We start from the raw sequence: 22,440 nt of genomic DNA on the forward strand, positions 1-22,440 counted from the left end.
CTAACGCACAGAAATTGCCAAGTTTTTAACTACGCCGACGACACCCAACTGCTGGTTCAGTTGGAGAATTCCAGGGAGGCACAGGATTCGGTAAAGAACTTGCTCCGTTTCACCGTAAATTGGATGACCAGCAACCTCCTGAAAGTCAACGCTGAGAAAACAGAGGTGCTGGTTATTACCAATCAAAAAAATCCTTGGTGTGAGCTGTTCTGGCCTCCAGAATTAGGGACTATGCCAACTCCCGGAACAGTGGTAAAAAGTCTAGGCCTGAAGATTGATGCAAGGTAGGTTCCTGTGTGGGAGTGCTCAGGCAACTCCGGAAGCTGGTAACCATTTTGTCCCCCTCCACCCTGCAATCCATAGTATCCGCCACTGTCATCTCTCGGCTGGACTATGGTAATGCTCTGTACCTGGGCCTCACGCAGAAACTCCTGAGGAAACTGCAGGTTGTGCAGAACGATGCAGCTAGGCTGATCTTTTCTCTGCCAAGGAGCCCTCATGCGACCCCCCTTCTCTTGAAGCTGCACTGGCTGCCCATTAAACTTAGAGTGCAGTTCAAATGTCTTTGTATGGCCCATAAAGCCATTTTTGGAAAGGCTCCTAATTATATCAAAGAGCGCTTGAGGAAGTACATCCCGGGTAGAGCTCTGCGCTCTGGTAAAGCCTGCAAACTAATTCAACCTAGATTTAAGCTGAAATCTAAAGGTGGCAGAGCCCTATCAGTACTCCTTCCGCAACTCTGGAATGAGCTACCTGCAACTTTGCAGGGAGACTCAACATTACTTTCCTTTAGAAAGAATTTAAAGACCTACTTGTTTAAAAAGGTAACATCAATTCCCTAATGGGGTTTGATGGCGGAATGGCGTCCTGGGTTACAGCAGGTTATGTACTTTTTCTGTGAAAGCGCTTAGAGACCAGTGGTGATTTGCACTATACAAAAACATTGTAACATAACATAACATAACATAACAGATCCATGCAAAAGAGCACTGTTCAACTTCTTTAACATTAGAGCTGGACTTTTTGCATAATACAACGTTCTGACTAATTTCCTCATTTCAGTATGATGTACTGCCAACATCCTGAAATGGTGAAAAACACTTCTACATACTTTTTTTGTAAGACAAGCCAAAGAATGTCCTTACAAACCAGTATTTTCTCTCACTCTGCAAGGGTCTAATCCTTGCAACATCTTAATCTTTTGTTTAACACTTTTCTTAGTATAGCCACGTAAGAAATTGCATAAAAAATCAATAGATTCCTGCCGTACACTACAAACACTACTGGAATTCCAAGTGTACGCTGGAGCTTTGGGCCTTCTCCCTAATACTTCATCAGCTAACACCTCTTTTACATTTCTAGGAACAATTTTCTCTTTCTCAATAGGACAACCGTTTTTAACCTCATAAGCACGACCTGTAGTGTCAACTGCATGTAAATGTAAATGTAGTTGAGCTTATATAGCGCACAGCTACCCGCAGTGGGTTTCCCGGCGCTTGCTTAGGGAACCCTTCCTGGTATTCCCCTGTGAGATAGCAGGGTATCCACAAGGTGAAAGTCAGGCATCCCGCCGCGAGGGGCCGTTGTGGAGATTAACCCCTTCGACGCTCATGACGAGCTGGGCTCGTCATGAGGTAGCCTCCTCGCACGCTCATGACGAGCCCAGCTCGTCATGAATAATGGGATTTACAAATTGTCAGCGTGCGGGCGGAAATCATGCCGCACGCATGCGGTTAAGCAAGCTATTGCCTAGAGTCGCAGAGTGTGAACCCGTGAGTCGAGGAGGCACCGGGGCGAGAATTATCGAGTCCGTGGAATTTTTTAGCCCAAGACCCGCCGAGGCGGGGAATGGAACCCTGGTCCAGGACCGATCTCAGCTTCCGGGTCTGCTGCCTCTAACCCCTGAGCCACACTTCTCCACAACTACACGCATGCAACAACTCCTTACTCTGAAAATAACTCTCCTCATTAAAAAAAGGCTCAGAACTTGAACTATGCTTCCATTCACCAAAAAAAACTTCAGAAAAATTACTTCTATTTATTACTCTTCTCCATTTACTTTTGCTCTTCATTAAATGGATTGGCTTATCAAGTGATCGAATTCTATTGATTACTAAAATAAAAATTAAAAATTTAATTCATAAGCTTTCTCAATTACATTCACAATACATTTCCTCTTCTTATAAAATGCAGTTTTTTTCTTACAATTCTTTATTAACTTAGTTAAGTGTTTCAAAATTCTATTATAGAACATCTTCTTCCTTATTTCCTTATATTGATTTTTTCTTCTTTTACTATTTACATTTTTTTCAGAAGTTTTTCCATTGTTCTTCTCTTTTCTCTTAGTAGCAGAAACAGTGATTGTATCTTTTACTTTGCGCACACTACTATTAGTGGTTGACAATCTTCGCAAAAAAGTCTTAGTTTTCTTACCAGGACTTTTTTTCATTTTGTTAACACATTGTACTTCAGGAAAATGTTGTAGATCACTTCTCTTTAAATAATCTGCTTTCTTGCATTGTTTCTTCTTTGCTATTTTTGTAGGCATGATGATTTTTTTTTCAGTGGTGATGAAAACAATCTATTATAAAAAAATATATTTCACTTTAGAAAAATAAATATATCAAATACACTATTATATAATTTATAAGAAGAGAGGAGATATTATGACAACAAACATAAGAGTATGAAAATAGAAGGGCTTACAACAAGAGAAAGAGGACCATGAGACAATAGGAAATATAAATAGAAAAGAGGATATGAGCAAACACTGCAGTATAAGGGGATAAATATAGAATGAAAAGACTGGAAAACATGAAGAGATAATGAGCAGTATAAGGAGAAAGGTGACAGTATGAGGAGAGAAGGGAGAGTATTAGAAGAAAGACACAGAGTATGAGGAGACAGGGGGGGGGAGTATAAAAAGTAGTTAGACAAGGGAGTACAAAAAGAAGTGGAGCTATTAGGAAACAGACGAGACAATAATGACAAAGAGACACTAAGGGACCCATTAGGATGGTGGGCAGCTTTCCCCTACCAGGCTGGCGGTACCCACCGCCAGCCTGGCAGGGGCAATCCACACGCCAACTCTACCAGAATGACCCCCGCCATATTTGCATGGCTGGAGAATTTACAGCGGTCGGAAAGACCATCCACCGCTTTTCTGCCCTAGTTGCCTTGCAACCAGTGCGGAAAGGGTTTAATATAGTGGCGGTGTCTAATACACACCCCCAGACATATCATGATGGGCCTCTGCAGATGCTTTTCCGTAGGAGTAATTTCGCCGCGGAAAGACATGTGGTCTTTACTGTGGGGGCCCCCTGCGGGCCCCCAGAGTACAGGAATAATTGACATTTACATACACAAAGCAGCAGTCACATTTCCAATTTCCTGCATTACTTTTTTGCCAACATTACATCCAAAAATAAGACACAATACAACAAGAAAGAGGCCCAAGAGACTTGTAAACCTGCCCAACAATGTACACAACAGTCTATGTATACTGACTGGAAAATTATTAAGAAAGACATATGATGAGAAAGAGAGGAATACGATGTCAGAGGATAGACTATGAAAAGGAGGAAGACTATTTGGAGACAGAAGGAGACAATAAGGACAGAGGGAGACTAAAAGCACAGGAGGGAGTATGGGAAGAAATGGCACTGTGAAGAAAGACAAATTAAAATAAGGAAATAAAGGAAAATATCAGAACAGAGGGAACACTATAAGCAGAGATAGGTAGACTGTGAGAGAGACATCAGACATTATGAAAAAAGGTGCAAGTGTAATTCATTAATTTACACAGACGCTCAGTGTGATTCTAGACAAAAACATTTAAACCATACATTTCACCAAAACACATTTACCACACTAAAACATTTTACTAACTACACACATTCCATGTATATGACCACTACATTTCAGTAGAGAATCCTGACTGATTTTGAAAATACATTTCCAATTTGCACAATTATTTTTTGGGGCCACATTACATCAAAAAATGAGACACAATAAAACAAGAAAGAGACCCAAGGGGCTTGTAAATCTGCCCAACAGTATATACAGCAGTCTATGTATACTGACTACAAAATTGTCCATTTAGAACACAAGCCTAATTCTAAACAATCAACACTATTAAGTATTCTACAACTAAAAAAGTGACTGCAAACATTCTACATTTTTTAGTACTGCACTTTATTGAACAAAGATGACTAACTAAACACATTAACTTACCAAATGATTTTATCACAATAGTTATCCAAATGCAGACAGACTCGGAATATAATTCTACAAACTTGACAGGAATAAACACATTACTATTACTAAAAATAAAATGCAACACATACAGGGCCAGATGTAGGAGCCCCAATACCGGTCGGTAACGGCCGAATTCGGCCGTTACCGACCGGTATTAGGGTTTTCTGATGTAGGGGCCTATATTTTACCGATTCTGTAAATTTACCGAATCGGTAAATTTACAGAATCGGTATATTTACCGATTCGGTAAATCCACATGTAGCTGACACTCCTAAGAGTGCCACAGGCCCTTAAGAGTCGGTATTAGTGAAGTAGTGTGGCTCACTGGTTAGAGGCGGCAGACCCGAGAGCAGAGGACGGCCCGGGACCAGGGTTCGATTCCCGGCGCGGCAGGTTTCTGGACCAGGGTCAGCGGACTCGATAATTCTCTCGCCTCGGTGCCCACTCTGATCAGCGATCACACTTGGCAACTCTGGGCATTAGCTTGCCTCATCTTCACTAACGGCCCCACCAGACCGCCGGGGATGCCTGGTCTCACCCTGGAGATACCCATTAAGGGACCATCTCTCAGGGAAGCCAGGAAGGGTTTCGCAGCGGTCGAAGCGCCTTGGGACCCTACGGGTAAGTAGTGCGCTATATAAATGCCTATACATTTACATTTACATTTATTTTACCACCCAATCCTATGGGGTGGTAAAATACCGAATTCAGGTGTGCATGCACATCTGTGCATGCACACCTGTGCAATGTGACACACAGACATGCCCTTAGGGCATGTATGTGTGCCACATGTCACACAAACCTGTACTTGGGGTGCTAGAGGGTGTCAAAGTGACACACCCTGCACCCTTGCAGGATTCGGTATTTACCGATTCGGTAAATACCGAATCGGTATTGCCCATTGATTCCTATGGGCTTCAAGGCCTAAAGGGAATCAATGGGCAATACTGATTCGGTATTTACCGTACCGAATGTTACAGAATCGGTAATTCAAAACAAAAAATTACCTACATCTCCCTCCTTCTAATTTAACAATTCATAAATACCGAATCGGTAAAATTCGGTATTTATGAGTCGGTAAATTAGAGTTACCTACATCTAGCCCACAGTCCCTTACAAATAATCAACTCACCTTTCAAACTTATTGGAAGATTAAGAAGAATGCCACACACACAGCAGATAGTCTCAGACAGAATCTCTCTGCTTCAGTGCATGCAGCAGAACCAAACAAATGGCACATTTTCCCTCTCAATTTACACATATATACACATTAATAACAAATCAAATTCCTTCACACAATAATTCAAAACAAAAGACACATTCATTGGTTCAACATTTCAAACCTTTCCAACTGACACAACTCCCCCCAGCAAATCATGCAAAAGTTAACTGTCAACAGAGGTCAAAAGTTCAGCACTCTATAAAACACTGCTACTCAACAAGTTTAGACTATGCATAAGTACTTACATATAAATACCAATAAATAGAAAAGGTATAATTAGAACCAACCAACACATAAACTTGATAGATATTTGTAAAATATATTTTTATTATTAATTCATGCTGAGGTGCGCTCACGGAACGTTTTACAGACTTTGCACCGTACGTCGTACGTCCGAGCATGGTACGCGTACGGTGAATCAATCGGATAAAAAAATAGCCTCTAATACTAGATTTTTATATTCCCCAGGGACCCCATCCCCTGGGGCTAAAATATAACGTTGGGGACCGTGGGGGGCGCCCCAAAGCCCCCACGGTCCCAGCCGGCTCCCCGCATCCTTCGGGAGCCGGCATTGCTTTTCGTCAGAGAGAGCAGTTAACATGCTGCTCTCTCTGATGAAAAGCAGTTTGCTATGGTAGGGCGGGAGCCGCGAGGCTCCAGCCCTACCATAGCAAACAGCAGTGTCCCAGGGGTAGGCACCCCCAACATCAACAAAGCCCCGGGGGGTGGTGGTCCCCAGGGCTGGGGGGTCCGTCACGGACCCCCCTATTTTACATATTAGTGCCCCGGGGAGGTGGCGGTCCCCGGGGCATGTGCGGGGGTTTAAGCCCCCCACACTGGTTTTTTTTTAAGAAAAGCCCAGGGGGGTGGCGGTCCCCGGTAGCTGCGGGGGGCAAAGAGCCCCGGTAAATATATACCTAAAGCCCCGGGGGATGGGGTCCCCAGGATTATAAAAAATTAGTAATAGAGACTATTTTTTTTATGATAGATTTTCTATATGCTTATGGTGCGAGGCCCGTAAGTCGTACAAAACCAAGAAAAAAAAAAGGCCATTGCCCATCATTGTAGAACCCCCTAACTAACCCAAGAGAGTCAGGAAGTCCTATAGCAAACAGCAAATATTTCCTGTCAATCTACACATTCAATCCACACACATATACAAATAAATAACAAATCACATTTATTCCCACATTAAATCAAAATGAAACACACTTTTCTATTGCTTGAACTTTTGATCCTTTTCCAAATGTCAAATCTTTCAACCCTTCCCCCAACCTCATTCTGCCAGTTACCATAGAAACACTTCAGGGAACACCTTACTGACAACACAGGTGAAAAGTTCATCATACATTGTTGCAAATCAAAACAGCAAGTGTGCTTGACTTCTCAATATACCAGCTTATCTTAAGTAATGTTCTTTTCTATCACTTTTTCTTAACCAATAAATGACAGAATTTTAAAAAACAAAAAATTGCACCTTTCTACCTAGTAACATTTCAAACAATCAATCACTTCTGTGCTTTTTTTCAAAACTCCACTTATCCACCATTTTAGAAAATAAAAAAATCTTCAAACTGCCCTTTCATTTAGAGAGACCATCTGAGTACATCCAGACCTCTCTTCAAGATGCTTACAGTGTGGATTGTGGGACACAGCTATATTTTCTGGAATGAAAGGTATGCACAACAGAAACAAATTCACAAATACCTAGGTTTACCAAATGTAGACATTGAATGGATTGGACAGAGAGGGTTAAAGTGGCACCAACTGATGCCATTAGTGAAATCCTTTATGCATCTCCAACACCCTAACCTCATAATTGTGCACTGTGGTGGCAATGACCTAGGCACTTTAACTGAGGTAGGACTGGAAATGTTTATGAAGGACACCTTTACAAAACTGATGTCACTTTTCCCCCAAACTGCCTTTGTCTACTCTAATATATGTCAAAGGCAAAAATGGAACTGGTCCAATCAATCAATGTCCACAAATTGAGAAAGCTAGGAAACATGTGAATAGATCTGTTTCTGCTTTTCTCCGAGACTATAGAATGGGGTCCGTTTACCACAACAATCTGCTTTTCAATATGCAAAACATCTATAGGAGAGACGGTGTACATTTTACAGATGGAGGGAACAGAGTCTTCCTCATAAACTTTAGACTCTGCATCGGTACTTACTTGTAGGTACTAAAATCTCCCAATAAACACAAGGGCTCTTTTTAGAGCCACCCAACGTGTAAACATATAGTCTTCATAAATATCTAAAAATATTTTACTTTTTCATGCTGAGGTGCGCTCACGGGACTTCCTACAAACTTTGTACAGTACGTCGTACGTGCAAGCATGGTACGCGTACGGTGAATCAACCGTAAAAAACAAAATAGCCTCTATTACTAATTTTTTATAGTCCCCGGGGACCCCATCCCCCGGGGCTAAAATATAACATTGGGGACCGTGGGGGGAGCCCCAAAGCCCCCACGGTCCCAGCCGGCTCCCCGCATCCTTCGGGAGCCGGCATTGCTTTTCGTCAGAGAGAGCAGCTAAAATGCTGCTCCCTCTGACGAAAAGCAGTTTGCTATGGTAGGGCGGGAGCCGCGAGGCTCCAGCCCTACCATAGCAAACAGCAGTGTCCCGGGGGTAGGCACTCCGGGACACTGCAGGAGCCGGCCCTGGGGAGGTGGCAGTCCCCAGGGCCACACAAGGCTCCAGGAGGGGGGCCGCGCGACCCCCCTCCCAACATCAACAAAGCCCCGGGGGTGGTGGTCCCCGGGGCTGGGGGGTCCATCATGGACCCCCCTATTTTACATATTAGTGCCCCGGGGAGGTGGCGGTCCCTGGGGTGTGTGGGGGGTTAAGCCCCCCCACACAGGTTTTCTTTTTTTTTAAAAGCCCCGGGGGGTGGCGGTCCCTGGGGCAGTGTGGGGGGATTGGGACCCTCCCACACTTTTTTAAAATAAGCCCCGGGGATTTGGTCCCCCCGGGGGCACATTTTAAAAAAAGCAGTCTGGGTTTTTTTTTTTTTTTCGCGGAGTTCGCGTACGTACGCGGACTCCGTGATTTTTTTGAAAAATAAAATAAAAAATTTGGGCCTTGGGGGTCCTTGTGGGACCCCCTGAGCAGGCCTAGGGGGTCAGGGTGTGTCCACCCTACCCCCTTTATATGTTTTGCACATTTGTATTATGCTTTCTTGTGCCTCGGTTCTACCGAGGCACAAAATGGCTGCCAACACTTCCTGGTTTGGAGTGTTGACAGACAGTTGAAATCCAATCAGCATGCAGCTCGTGCTCGGGAAGGTACGCGTACTGTACAGAGTACTGTACAGAGTGCGGTAAGCTCCTCTAGATATACTTATGATTTTCTCAGGAACTACTGAACGGATTTTCACCATTCAACAAAAAGGGTCATCTGCGAACCGAACTCTATCTTTTTGCCAAATTTGGTGTAATTTCGTTCAGCCGTCCGTGCTGTAGCCCTGGCTAAAGGTCCTATGGAAAATTGCATGGGGAAAACACATTTTGGGACCTCCTTTTTTCTCAGCCCCCGCTTGACAGATCAACCCCAAACTTTCAGGCAAGGAGCGGAGCGGAGCAGGCCATTTTCTTGGAGAATTTTGCGAAGATTCGTCCACCGACGGCAAAGTTATTCCAAATAGAATGTTGCAGATTTCCTATGGAAACTAGGTCCTAACTATAACTACCTACTGGCGACCGCCAGTAGGTAATATATATATATATATATATATATATATATATATATATATAGAGAGAGAGAGAGAGAGATATCAACAAAAGACCAGGTTTCCTGAAGTTAATGGCCTGTTGGCAGGTGGCGAGTCACACCGGGCAGGTCTCCCAGTAACAATAATCCACACAAAGTCTTCTGCAAGAAGGACTCGCTCTCAGAGGGTAAACCAGTGTTTATTCGTAAAATAAACACAGGTTTACCCTCTGAGAGCGAGTACTTCTTGCAGAAGACTTTGTGTGGATTACATATATATATATATATATATATATATATATATATATATATATATATATATATTACATCACAAGTTCGCCACGATACGGGAAAGACCACAGCAGCTGCTAGGTAAAACACCTTTATTTCTTTAAAATCGGCAATGCAAACTTTAGGAGAGCTTGAAAATCCGACGCGTTTCGGAGCTGGCAATCGCTCCTTCTTCATGGGATGGCTGCTCTGCTGCGTGCTGGAAAGCTCGTAACAGCACCATTACTGCATGCACTTTTTAAATAGTCACAGTGGACGGTTCAGGTGAGTCATGTTTTTCTAGGCATGCTGGTACTTATAGTATGTAGTTCTCGAGCTCAAATGTCCCCCAAGTGGAGCCCGCACATAAGCAAAGTCAAGTACTGCACAAATAATTACCCCAGTGGGTCTCCAAGCACTGATTGTCGATGATTCTTTAATCAGCTGCGCCCCAAGGCTAGGAAGATTCGTAACCTCTGGCCCCGCTTTCCATGCGGTGGTTCCTTCCCCGAGCTCGAGAACTACATACTATAAGTACCAGCATGCCTAGAAAAACATGACTCACCTGAACCGTCCACTGTGACTATTTAAAAAGTGTATGCAGTAATGGTGCTGTTACGAGCTTTCCAGCACACAGCAGAGCAGCCATCCCATGAAGAAGGAGCGATTGCCATCTCCGAAACGCGTCGGATTTTCAAGCTCTCCTAAAGTTTGCATTGCCGATTTTAAAGAAATAAAGGTGTTTTACCTAGCAGCTGCTGTGGTCTTTTCCGTATCGTGGCGAACTTGTGATGGAATATATATATATATATATATATATATATATTCACTGAAAAAACCATAGGTTATAGACCATATATAGTTAGGAATTAGCATTTAAAAAACCTTATTTTACTCACACAAAACCATTGAAATTCCATATATAGTTAGTTGCACTAACTATATATCGCGCACCCGCAATCCACTGCTGATGATGTCACATATTACATCATTCATGACATGGTCAGTGACATCACTGATGACATCACTGATGACATCTCAAATGACATCACTGATGACATCACTGATAACAACATCCAGTGATTTTTCGTTTCTGTAAAGTTTAAATATGTCTTACATATTGAAGAATGAGTGGATGTGTAAGTGTCTGGACGAAGGATTTAGTAGGTGCATGACTGACTGTATGAGTGAGTGATTAAATGTGTCTCACTGAGTGCATGGGTTAGTGACTAAACTGTCTTAATTTGTGCATCATTATGTCTGTTGTTCTGTAAACTGCTGCATGTGTTGATCAGTAGCTATATGACTAACTATATGGGTTATTGATTGATTGCCCAAGTATTTGTATGGGAGACTGAGTGTGTGTGTGGCTAGCTGGGAGGTGTGTGACTCTGTGCAGATCAATGTGTACTTGTATCAATGATTGTATATGAAGGTAAGTATGTGTTAGTATATGTTTGAAAATGTAAGGTGCTCTATGTTTAACTGTATAGACAAGAAAATGGAAGTGTCATTGATTCTTTACAGGACTGACTAGGTGTGTGAGTAACTCCATGGATGAGTGGCAGACTGTGAGTGTCTGTATAGGTGTATGAGTGCATATGATAGTGTTGTAAAGATGAGTGATTGTATGTATGAATGATTGTATGGGTGAATGAGTGAAGGTGTGTGTAGACGTAGCAATCAGTGAGTGCGTATGTAGTAACTAGTATTGGTGTATCAATGGTTTCAAAAATTTATACTCTGTATTTAACACTGGGTGAAACAGAGGTTATATTAAAATGTGAGGAGATGCATTGTATTGTCACATGAATGATATCATCAGTGATGTGGTCATTGATGTCAAATGAGATGTCATCAGTGATGTCATCAGTGATGTCATTTGAGATGTCATCAGTGATGTCATCAGTGATGTCACTGACCATGTCATGAATGATGTAATATGTGACATCATCAGCAGTGGATTGCGGGTGCGCGATATATAGTTATTGCAACTAACTATATATGGAATTTCAATGGTTTTGTGTGAGTAAAATAAGGTTTTTTAAATGCTAATTCCTAACTATATATGGTCTATAACCTATGGTTTTTTCAGTGAATTTTCAAGGTTTTGTAAATGCTAATTCCTAACTATATATGGTCTATAACCTATGGTTTTTTCAGTGAATTTCAATGGTTTTTTAATAGCAAATATCATAAGCTGTCGAATGTCAAGTACGTGGTAAGTGAAAACATTTTCGTGTTTATGCACACTGATCTGCTTTGAATGGTGCCCCCCCCTCATTTCTATTAGGAGTACTCTCTCTTTGCAGATAGTGAAAGGTAGTTAACGCAGGCCTTTGCCCCCGTTGTAATACGTCGTGCCTGCTTCTCTCTCCATTTGATTGATTGTTATCCAAGCATTTACTGTTTTAGAATTGGTTCTCTTTGGTTCATTCTCTATTTACAAACAGACACAGAGTCGCAATACTCTGTTTAGTCTTTGCAGATAACGAAAAATCGTGTAAAAAAAAAGAAAAGGAATCGAGCAAAATCAGTAGGCCACTAATGGGATCTCTTTTTGACCTCGCTAAAATAGAAACATTAGGAACAACCCCTCATCACAAATACAAAACTAGTGAGATGAACTGAACTCCACACAATGATGGCTGCAAAACAGCTCGGCTCCGCCACCCACCCCGCCCAAAATAACGATAAAGAGCGGCTGCCATGATTGGTTGCGGAATGGCCAAGACGGAGCTACGAAATGGTGGTGCTCTCATGCTAACCCCAGCTTCAGTCTGAAACATCCAGAAACACTGTAGACTACCAATTCGATCAGTTCCGGTAGCGCCCCAATGTAACCCGGTAGAGAAGAACTAGCCCTCCCCTCTTTGACTGATGGTTCTTGTTGCCTGTCCCTTCTGTTGTCATTTAACAGAACTATTTAGCCTGCTGAAAGGGGTTGTGTTCCGACCGCTGGTTGGTGCAGACATTTTGACTACATTCTGGACCTGCGTTTTCGCGTAATGCGTCATATGACGCGCCGCGTTAGCGCATCCGGAAGTCATCCGGGGTGCGACGCGCAGCGCGTAACGTAAGCATAACAAGTCATGTGACTTGTTAATAAAACTTTTCATTGGTTCATTTTACTTTTCTTATTCTAATGATGAAAGGCTTGGTCATATGACCTAAAAATTACGCTTTTTATTACTTCCGAACATTATTTTTTCTTAAATATATGTTATAATGTTCCAGGCTAATGTACTTTCCCGGAAAATTTACAACTGTCCTGCAAGTAAAATATATTCTTTTTTCGAGAAAAAGAGCGTTTCTTCGTCCCATGACGGAGCCGTTGAGCAAAAGAGGGTCGACCTGCTGTCTTAGTCGCCGATACGCCTGAATATGAGATTCTTATCGATCACTTTATGTTGCAGGAGTAGAAAACACAACAGCCCTTGACCATTTATCTTTACTGCGTTCCTGCGTATTATTCCTTTTACCCTTCATGTAATTGGTCTGCTTTATTTCACTTGCCTTTTAATGATTCTAAAACAGTGACTATTATTAAAAACTTTACCAATGTATATACTACTACCATGTTTTCTTTTAAAAACCTTTATTGTGAAAATTTCATTATGCAAATACGAGCCTATAACCACGTGGGCCGGCCACGGAGCAAACTGTAATCGTATATGATGAGTAGACATTTACACTGTAGAGGAACGTAACGGGCGGGCCATTAGGTTGCAAGAACTAAGGTGTCTAACAGTTGCGGAATCGGTGGACGTACATTTTATAATTAAAATACGACAGGGCCAGTTACAATAAAATTATCTAGATATACATTTGCGGGCAAGTACCATGGGTGACGTTAATTCGAACTTTCAATAGTACAGTAATCAATAACACATCAGAACTTAATATCAATAGGGATGTCGAAATATTCAATCAATTCTCGTCCCCGCCCGCCATATGCTTCAAAACTGCATACGTATCTCGTGATTTCAAGGTTCTGCAACCAGTACACAACAAGGAGTTACGAGTCCCATTTATTCCGGCGCCATTTTGGGCGAGGACGGGCAGGTCCAGGATATAGTCAAAATGTCTCTACCAACCATCGACTATGATGATGTTCATATGCTGTATTTATTAGAGTAACACTCATCTGTCCACATGAAATTAATTTGCCACAATCTAAACATGTCATTTTAATCTTTCCAAAGTTCTAAATATTTGGGACCATTTCCCTTGCCTCTGATGCTGTCAGTGCCACTTCTTTGATGAATGTACTGGCAGGTCGGGGGTTCTCCTCCAAATCTCTCTTTTATGCAGCACTATAATTAATTGGTGCCACCTCTCCATATGACGATGCATGGTATAGTTACCATAACTATATTTTTTTTCGGTTCCTCTGGAGAGTACATCGTGGCAGATGAAGCGTGTAACGTACCGGGCATTTACCTTTTTTTGCATGTACAGGAAAGGAAAAAAAAAAAACTAGCGTCCGAGTTCTAAAGTGTCCCAGGGCCATTTTAGTAGACCAGGCCCAAATCCAAAGAACAAGCCGCCATTTTGAGAGTCCTGTTGCAGCCGCCTGTCGCTGTAGCATCAAGAGCAGCCGAAACTCAGCTGAATGGCAACTGAAACGGTAAAGGGGCGCCCCACTACAGCAGACGAGCCTCCACCTAGGAAGGCCCGTTCACGCCGCCTCCCCCCCCCCCTTCGGGCACCCCACGCCATTATTCGGAGCAGTATTGTAGGATGGCCACACCAGTGCGGCAACTTGCTAGACATCACCTCGGTGGTAACCGAATCTCAGCGCCTTGTGGTGTCTTCTATTCAGAAAACATTGTTGTGCTGCCTTCGACCTATTCGCCGCAAGTGCGCACGCAACTCAGCTGCATAGCTTGCTAGACACCACCTCGGTGCCATCCGGATCTTGGAATCTCAGCGCCTTTTGGTGTCTTCTCTTCAGAAAATATTGTTGCGCTGCCTTTGGCCCCATTCGCACATCGGTCCGCTACTGACGCCATCTCACAGGCTAATGGGGCGCCCCACGCCGAGTTTCAGCATTGTAGGAGGACCACACCAGTACAGCAACTTGCTAGACATCACCTCGGTGCCATCCGGATCTTCGCATCTCAACGCCTAGTGGTATCTTCCATACAGAAAATATTGTTGCGCTGCCTTTGGAACATTTGCACATCGGTCCGCTACTGACACCATCTCACAGGCCAACAGGGCGCCCCACGCCGACTTTCAGCATTGTAGGATAGCCACACCAGTGCACCTTACTAGACACCACCTCGGTGCCATCCGGATCTTGGCATCTCAGCGCCTTGTGGTGTCTTCTATTCAGAAAATATTGTTGCGCTGCCTTTGGCCCCATTCGCACATCGGTCCGCTACTGACGCCATCTCACAGGCCAACGGGGCGCCCCACGCCGACTTTCAACATTGTAGGATGGCCACACCAGTGCGGCAACTTGCTAGACACCACCTCGGTGCCATCCGGATCTTGGCATCTCAGCGCCTTGTGGTGTCTTCTAGTCAGAAAATATTGTTGCGCTGCCTTTGGCCCCATTCGCACATCGGTCCGCTACTGACGCCATCTCACAGGCTAATGGGGTGCCCCACGCCGACTTTCAGCATTGTAGGATGGCCACACCAGCACAGCAACTTGCTAGACATCACCTCGGTGCCATCCGGATCTCGGCGCCCCACTGCAGATGAAGTGCCTCTCAACTATGAAACCACCACGGTGCCATCCGGATCTTGGCGCCTTGTGCTGGTTCCGGCATATTCACACATCGGTCCGCTACTGACGCCATCTCACAGGCTAATGGGGCGCCCCACGCCGAGTTTCAGCATTGTAGGATGACCACACCAGTACAGCAACTTGCTAGACATCACCTCGGTGCCATCCGGATCTTCGCATCTCAACGCCTAGTGGTATCTTCCATACAGAAAATATTGTTGCGCTGCCTTTGGCCCCATTCCCACATCGGTCCGCTACTGACACCATCTCACAGGCCAACAGGGCGCCCCACGCCGACTTTTACCATTGTAGGATGGCCACACCAGTGCCACAACTTGCTAGACACCACCTCGGTGCCATCCGGATCTTGGCGCGTTGTGCTGCCTTCGGCCTATTCGCACATCGGTCCGCTACTGACGCGAACTCACAGGCCAACAGGGCGCCCCACGCCGACTTTCAGCATTGTAGGATGGCCACACCAGTGCTGCAACTTGCTGGACACCACTTCGGTGCCATCCGGATCTTGGCGCGTTGTGTTGCCTTCGGCCTATTCGCACATCGGTCCGCTACTGACGCCGCCTCACGTGCCAACGTATTTTCTCCGCATTTTATACCCTATGCCGCATAACAGGTCATGTGACTTGTTTATAAAACTTTTCATTGGTTCATTTTACTTTTGGTTTCCTAATGATGGAAGGCTTGATCATATGACCTAAAAACAACACTTTTCATTGGATGAAAACTTTTTTTTTTCCCCAAACGATGAAAGCCCCACCTTGTTTCTGGATGTTTCAGACTGAAGCTGGTGTCACCATGAAAGCACCACCATCTCGTGGCTCCGTCGTAGTCATTCCGCGAGCAATCATGGCAGCCGCTCCCCACCAGAAGCCTGCAGGAGTCGGGGGCCCCCAAAACTTTTGATGAATCCTCAAGGCGGAGGGGACGCTTTCGAGAATGGGGTCCAAGACCTAGCAGACAAGCGTCCGATTTCCAAGGTGTCCCAGGGCCATTTCAGTGGACCAGGCCCAAAAAGGAAACAGCCTGCCGCCATTTTGAGAGTCCTGTGACAGCCGCCTATCGCTGCACCGCAAGAGTGGGCGCAACTCAGCTGAATTGCGGCTTTTGACACAGTGGACCAAAAGCGGACGGAATGGCAACTGAAACGGTAAAGGGGCGCCCCACTACAACAGACGAGACTCCACCTGGAGAGGCCCGTTCACGCCGCCTCCCCCGGGTCGCCCCACGCCGTTATTCGGAGCAGCATTGTAGGATACCAAAACCAGTGCGGCAACTTACTGGACATCACCTTGGTGCCATCGTTCTGCTGCCTTGGAACTATTCGCACAACAGTTTGCTACTGATGACCCACCCCCCGCGACGCCCCACGCCGGATGCCGAAATCAGTGAAATCTGGACGTTGTGCTGCGTTGGGACTATTCGCACAGCCGACCGCTACTTCGTTGTTTTTCCCTAAAAATGTTTATATGTTATTACTGTTTTTGTTTTCTTGTATATATTTATAAGTTATTAAAGTTTTATAATCTTACTACTTTGTTGGAGTGCTATATATTTTTAATGTGACACATAATTGTAAAAACTTTGATGTACAAAGAGTCATCCCTGGAATCTTCCGCTTCAGGCTCGGTCCCCTCCCCAATCACAATACAGGATGGTTTTCAGATAATAGGAACGCGTCTGCTGTGACGGATCTCATCGAGTGTGGGCCTTGATCTACTATAACTCCTTTGAAGAGGGGTGATTCTTTACAGCTGGGGCCATAAACTACATCTGCAGGGCTAGCTGATACCCTAGGACCGGCCTGGACAATCGGACACAGAGGAAAAGGAGTGTCAGAGGGTGCGGTAGTGAATAGGGCGAAAGGGAGGTGTCGGGCGGGCACAGGGTGTGATTCTCAGTGAAGAGCAGCGCAGATGGGGGGTGGTTTATTACCCATGCATAAGACAGAGAGCGGGGGTGACCACTGCCTGGGGGAGATGCTTGCGAGGGTGGGGAGCCATGCTAAGGATCGACAGCGTGCAGAGAGTGGGTCTGCTCAAGGCATCTAAAATGACTGCCGTGCACGACAAAAGTGTGGCATTTGAAAAAAGGCAAGATGGCGCAGACAATGTTTTTCAACACTTCCTGATTTCCTTCGAATCGAACGTTAACAGACGTTGGGGCATATTACCAAAGTTAAGCGATATTTATCCCTAACGATGCTTAGCAACGAATTTTTTACCGCTAAGCATCTTCAGAAATTATCGCAGATAAACCTTGCTATTATCAAGGTTTATCGCAAATACGATAAAAAACTACCGCAATGCATTAATATCGCTGAAAACTCAGCGATATTCATGCATTACCGAGCTAATGCTCTTAGCCATGTTATCCACCTCCCATTGGATAACATGGCTAAAAACTGCTCAGGGCAGGTGGTAGCTTTTGGAGATATTCGCGCTTATCGCGAATATTTCCAAAAGTTGGTAATAGGAGATAGCGATGTTAGCGACTGTTTCCAGTCGCTAACATCTTGGCATGCCCACTTTGCATGTCATTAGTGATAAATATCACTCACATGCAAAGTGGGGCCCAAGATGGTCGCTATCTCCTACTAGCCGTCGCTAACTGGTGTTAGCAACAGCTAGGTCATACAGAGATAATTTTATCTCCGCGAAGCGGAGCGCTGTTACAGATATATATCTTGTTTTTGAACGTTAATTTCTCAAAATCCACTGAAGCACATATATTGAGACCTAGCAAAGGCACATCGAGCTACCAGTCCCTACAATTTTGCCAAGTTTCGTGCAAATCCATTCAGCCGTTCGATTATTATTATTTTTATTTTTTTGCCCCGCGGGGCCCTTTTAAAACCTCCACATCAAACCTAAGAGGTCATTGAGGATCTACTATGCCCCCTTATGGTCATTTGCCCCTTCGCTTTGGCCTCCTCTTGTCTCTCGATCCTACCGAGAGACAAGATGGCGGCCGCTACGGACTGTTTGCAATGTTTACAGACGCCGGAGAACCAATCAGCTTCGCAAACCTCCGTTACGCGAAGCGGAGCGCTGTTACAGATATATATCTTTTTTTGAACGTTAATTTCTCAAAATCCACTGGAGCACATATATTGAGACCTAGCAAAGGCACATCGGGCTACCAGTCCCTAATATTTTACCAAGTTTCGTGCAAATCCATTCAGCCGTTCGATTATTATTATAATTTTTTTTTTTTGCCCCGCGGGGCCCTTTTAAAACCTCCACATCAAACCTAGGGGGTCAGCGAGGATCTACTATGCCCCCTTATGGTCATTTGCCCCTTCGCTTTGGCCTCCTCTTGTCTCTCGATCCTACCGAGAGACAAGATGGCGGCCGCTACGGACTGTTTGGAATGTTCACAGACGCCGGAGAACCAATCAGCTTCGCTTCACAAAGCTCCGTACCGCGTAAAGTCCGCGAACCGGAGCGCTGCCCGGTCCGCTGTTACAGATATATATCTTTTTTTGAACGTTAATTTCTCAAAATCCACTGAAGCACATATATTGAGACCTAGCAAAGGCACATCGGGCTACCAGTCCCTACAATTTTGCCAAGTTTCGTGCAAATCCATTAAGCCGTTCGGGCTAAAAGTGAGGCCAACCGCCCTATGGAAAACTCAATGTTAAAAACACGTTTTGGGACCCCCCTTTTTTCTCGGCCACCCCTTGACGAACCCCCCCCCCCCCAAATTTTCAAGGGCTGCTCAGAAACAAAATGTGCCATTTTCCTGAAAATTTCAGCCAATTCCGTCCACAAACGCCAAAGTTATTAGACATAGAATTTTCAAAAATCCCATAGAGAAAAAATCCTAACTATATATACCTACTGGCGACCGCCAGTAGGTAATATATATATATATATATATATATATATATATATAGATAGATAGATAGATAGATAGATAGATATATATATAGATATATTCACTGAAAAAACCATAGGTTTCACACCAGTTATAGTTACCTGAACATTTTACTCATACAAAACCATTGAAATTCCCACGTTATAGTTAGTTGGACTCACTATAACTCGCGCGCCCGCAATGCACTGCTGATGATGTCAAATATTACATCATTCATGACATGGTCAGTGACATCACTGATGACATCACTGATGACATCTCAAATGACATCACTGATGACATCATCCAGTGAATGTGTGTTCCTGTAAAGTTAAAATATATTTTACATATTGAAGAATGAGTGTATGCATGAGTGTCTGCATGAAAGATTTAGTAGGTGCGTTACTGACTGTATGAGTGAATGATTAAATGTGTCTTATTGAATGCATAGGTTAGTGACTAAACTGTCTGAATGTGTGCATCATTATGTCTGTTGTTGTGTAAGCTGCTGCATGTGTTGATTAGTAGCTATGTGACTGGCTATATGGGTTATTGATTGGTTGCCCAAGTATTTGTATGTGAGGGTGAGTGTGTGTCGGAGTGGCTGGGAGGTGTGTGACTCTGTGCATAGATGTGTGAGCAGTTGATTCACTTGGGGTTTGGGTTCAAGAGTACATGTGGAAACAGCTGTATGTGCGGTTGACTGTGTGCATGGGTGTGTTGGTGAGTGAATGGATTTCTCAGTGCTACATGTCCAAGTAAGTACATATGTAAAAAAACAGTGCATGTGGCAGTTGGCATATATCAATGACTATACATGAGAGCCTGTGATTGCGTAAGTGACTGCATGGATCAATGTGTACTTGTATCAGTGATTGTAAAAGAGAGTAAGTATGTGTTAGTATATGTTTGAATAAGTAAGGTTATGTGTGTATAAGTGTATAGATGAGGAAATGGGAGTGTGATTGATTCTTTTCATTACTGAGTAGATTAGAGAGTAACTCCATGGATGAGTGGCACTGTGTGAATGTCAGTATAGGTGTATGAGTGCATATGATAGCATTGTATTGATGAGTGACTGTATGTATGAGTGATTGTATGGGTGAATGAGTGGATGTGTGTGTAGACTTATGAATCAGTGAGTGTGTATGTAGTAAGTGGTATTGCTGTGTCAATGGTTTCAGGAATGGTAGTCTGTATTGAACACTGGATGTATAAAAGGTTAGATTAGAGTGTGAGGAGGTGCATCGTATTATCACATGGATGATGTAATCAGTGATGTCATCAGTAATGTCATTTGAGATGTCATCAGTGATGTCACTGACCATGTCATGAATGATGTAATATGTGACATCATCAGCAGTGGATTGCGGGCGCGCGAGTTATAGTGAGTCCAACTAACTATAACGTGGGAATTTCAATGGTTTTGTATGAGTAAAATGTTCAGGTAACTATAACTGGTGTGAAACCTATGGTTTCTTCAGTGAATTTCAAAGGTTTTTTAAATGGTAATTCCTAACTATAACGATTGTGAAACCTATGGTTTTTTAGTGAATTTCAAACGTTTTTTAAATGCTAATTCCTAACTATAACGATTGTGAAACCAATGGTTTTTTCAGTGAATTTCAAAGGTTTTTTAAATGCTAATTCCTAACTATAACGTTTGTGAAACCTATGGTTTTTTCAGTGAATGTCATAGTTTTTTTAAAAGTTAATTCCTTTGTATATCGACTTTGTTACCTACGAATTTTTTTTTATTTTTTATTAGCTGTTTTTTATAACTATTAATTATAAAAAAAAATTTTTTTTAAATATTTGTTCACTGTATTTTTCTTTTTTTTAAATAATTTTTTCCTGGTGCGCTCAGGGTGCACACACCGGTAAGCTTACCCATATCATTTTGACTTGGAGCGCTCAGGGTGCGCGCACCGGTAAGCTCACCCGAGAGCGCAGCGAGAGCGCTATTTCTGCGTTCGTAAAGAAAATATGTATGAGAACTAAATAATAATGCAAGACATTCAGTACCATACTTGTAAAAGCAGTATTTTTGATTTTCTGAATGAAAATGATTTTGCATTTCCGTAAAGCTACCAAAACGTCACTCAGGCGCGCCGCGTAAGCGCCCCCGGGAGCGCCTACGTTCGCGCTGCGTAAGCGCCCCCGGAAGCGCTCCAGTGCGCGCAGCGTAAGCGTGTCAAGTCATGTGACCTTAAAATAACTCTTTTCATTGGCTGTTAACAGGTTTTTTTTTTCAACTAATAAAAACTCCACCCTTTTCCTTCACTTCTTCTTTCACTTTGGTGAGAGCAAGACCTCTTTTTTTCTGTGCTAACAATTTGTGGATAGAATGGCTGCCAGAGCATCCAGCAGCAGTGAGGAGTCAGATGGTTTCATTGATGAAGAGCCTCCTCAGCCGAAGGTGAAAGAACATTTTATCTGGAAAAAAAATTCTATACCTGAGGGACATAAAAAAGTAAATGCACCAAAAGTTGAATGCAAAATCTACCAAACTGTACTTTCTCGAGGAGACCCCAGAAAGAAGTACAGTTTTGGTAATTCAACTATGATTCGTCACGTCCAGAGGAGGCACCCCCAGAACTATGCTCGGGAGAGTGTCAGGGCTCTGGCACGAGAAGCTCCAAGAGATGGTGCTTCCACTTTAACTGGAGGAGCAACTGTATCGGTGAGGGGGCGACCAGAACAGCTGATCCCAAATATTCAGCCTGTTTTTAATGAAGCCACAATCAAATGCAAACATTGTGACCAACTTCTTTGTTATGGGGAGCAAAGTATTTTGATCATTGTTCGAGCATTAGAGAACCACCGCTGCCGTCCCCAGCCCTAATTTTGATTATTTTTTTTTTGCTCCTGTTGAGCAGTTTGCCATTCCCTGTTTTTGTTTTTGTTGAAAAAAAAGAAAAAAGAAGAAAAAAAAAGTTATTTTCAGAACTACCTCCAATTCTCAAAAAAGAGCTGTATTCTTAAAAAAATGAAAAAGAGTAACGGAAGTGGAGTGCAGTGAGAGAGGAGAGGAAAATGAGTGAGAAAGCAAAGAAAGGGACGACAGGGGAAGGGAAGTGAAGTAGGGGGACTAAAAGAAGGTGAGTGTGGGGAAGGAGAGTGAGGAGAAGGAGAGTGAACATGGGGAATGAGGATAAGTGAAGAAAATGTAGTAAAGGAACGGGGGTGTGGAAGGGTAAGAAAGAGCAGTGATGTTTAGGAAAGATTGGAGATACAGACTGGATAAAGACAAGTGAGTGTGAGACAAGGTGAGTAAGGGAGTGAAGAGACAGAGAAAGTGAAAGAAAAAGTGAGAGTAGAAGACTGAAGGCCTCATTTATGAGGCCATGCGTTACTT

The 22,440-nt window shown here is 43.6% G+C and overlaps 1 long non-coding RNA gene across 2 annotated transcripts in view; it reads right to left on the minus strand.

The window, feature by feature from the left end:
• The window catches only part of LOC144771334 (uncharacterized), a 364,444-nt gene that overhangs the window by 132,938 nt on the left and 209,066 nt on the right, over window positions 1-22,440 (minus strand). The gene's annotated exons all lie outside the window — the stretch shown is intronic.

This window comes from Lissotriton helveticus, chromosome 1_1 (assembly GCF_964261635.1).
Source record: "Lissotriton helveticus chromosome 1_1, aLisHel1.1, whole genome shotgun sequence".
Classification (NCBI taxonomy): Eukaryota; Metazoa; Chordata; class Amphibia; order Caudata; family Salamandridae; genus Lissotriton; species Lissotriton helveticus.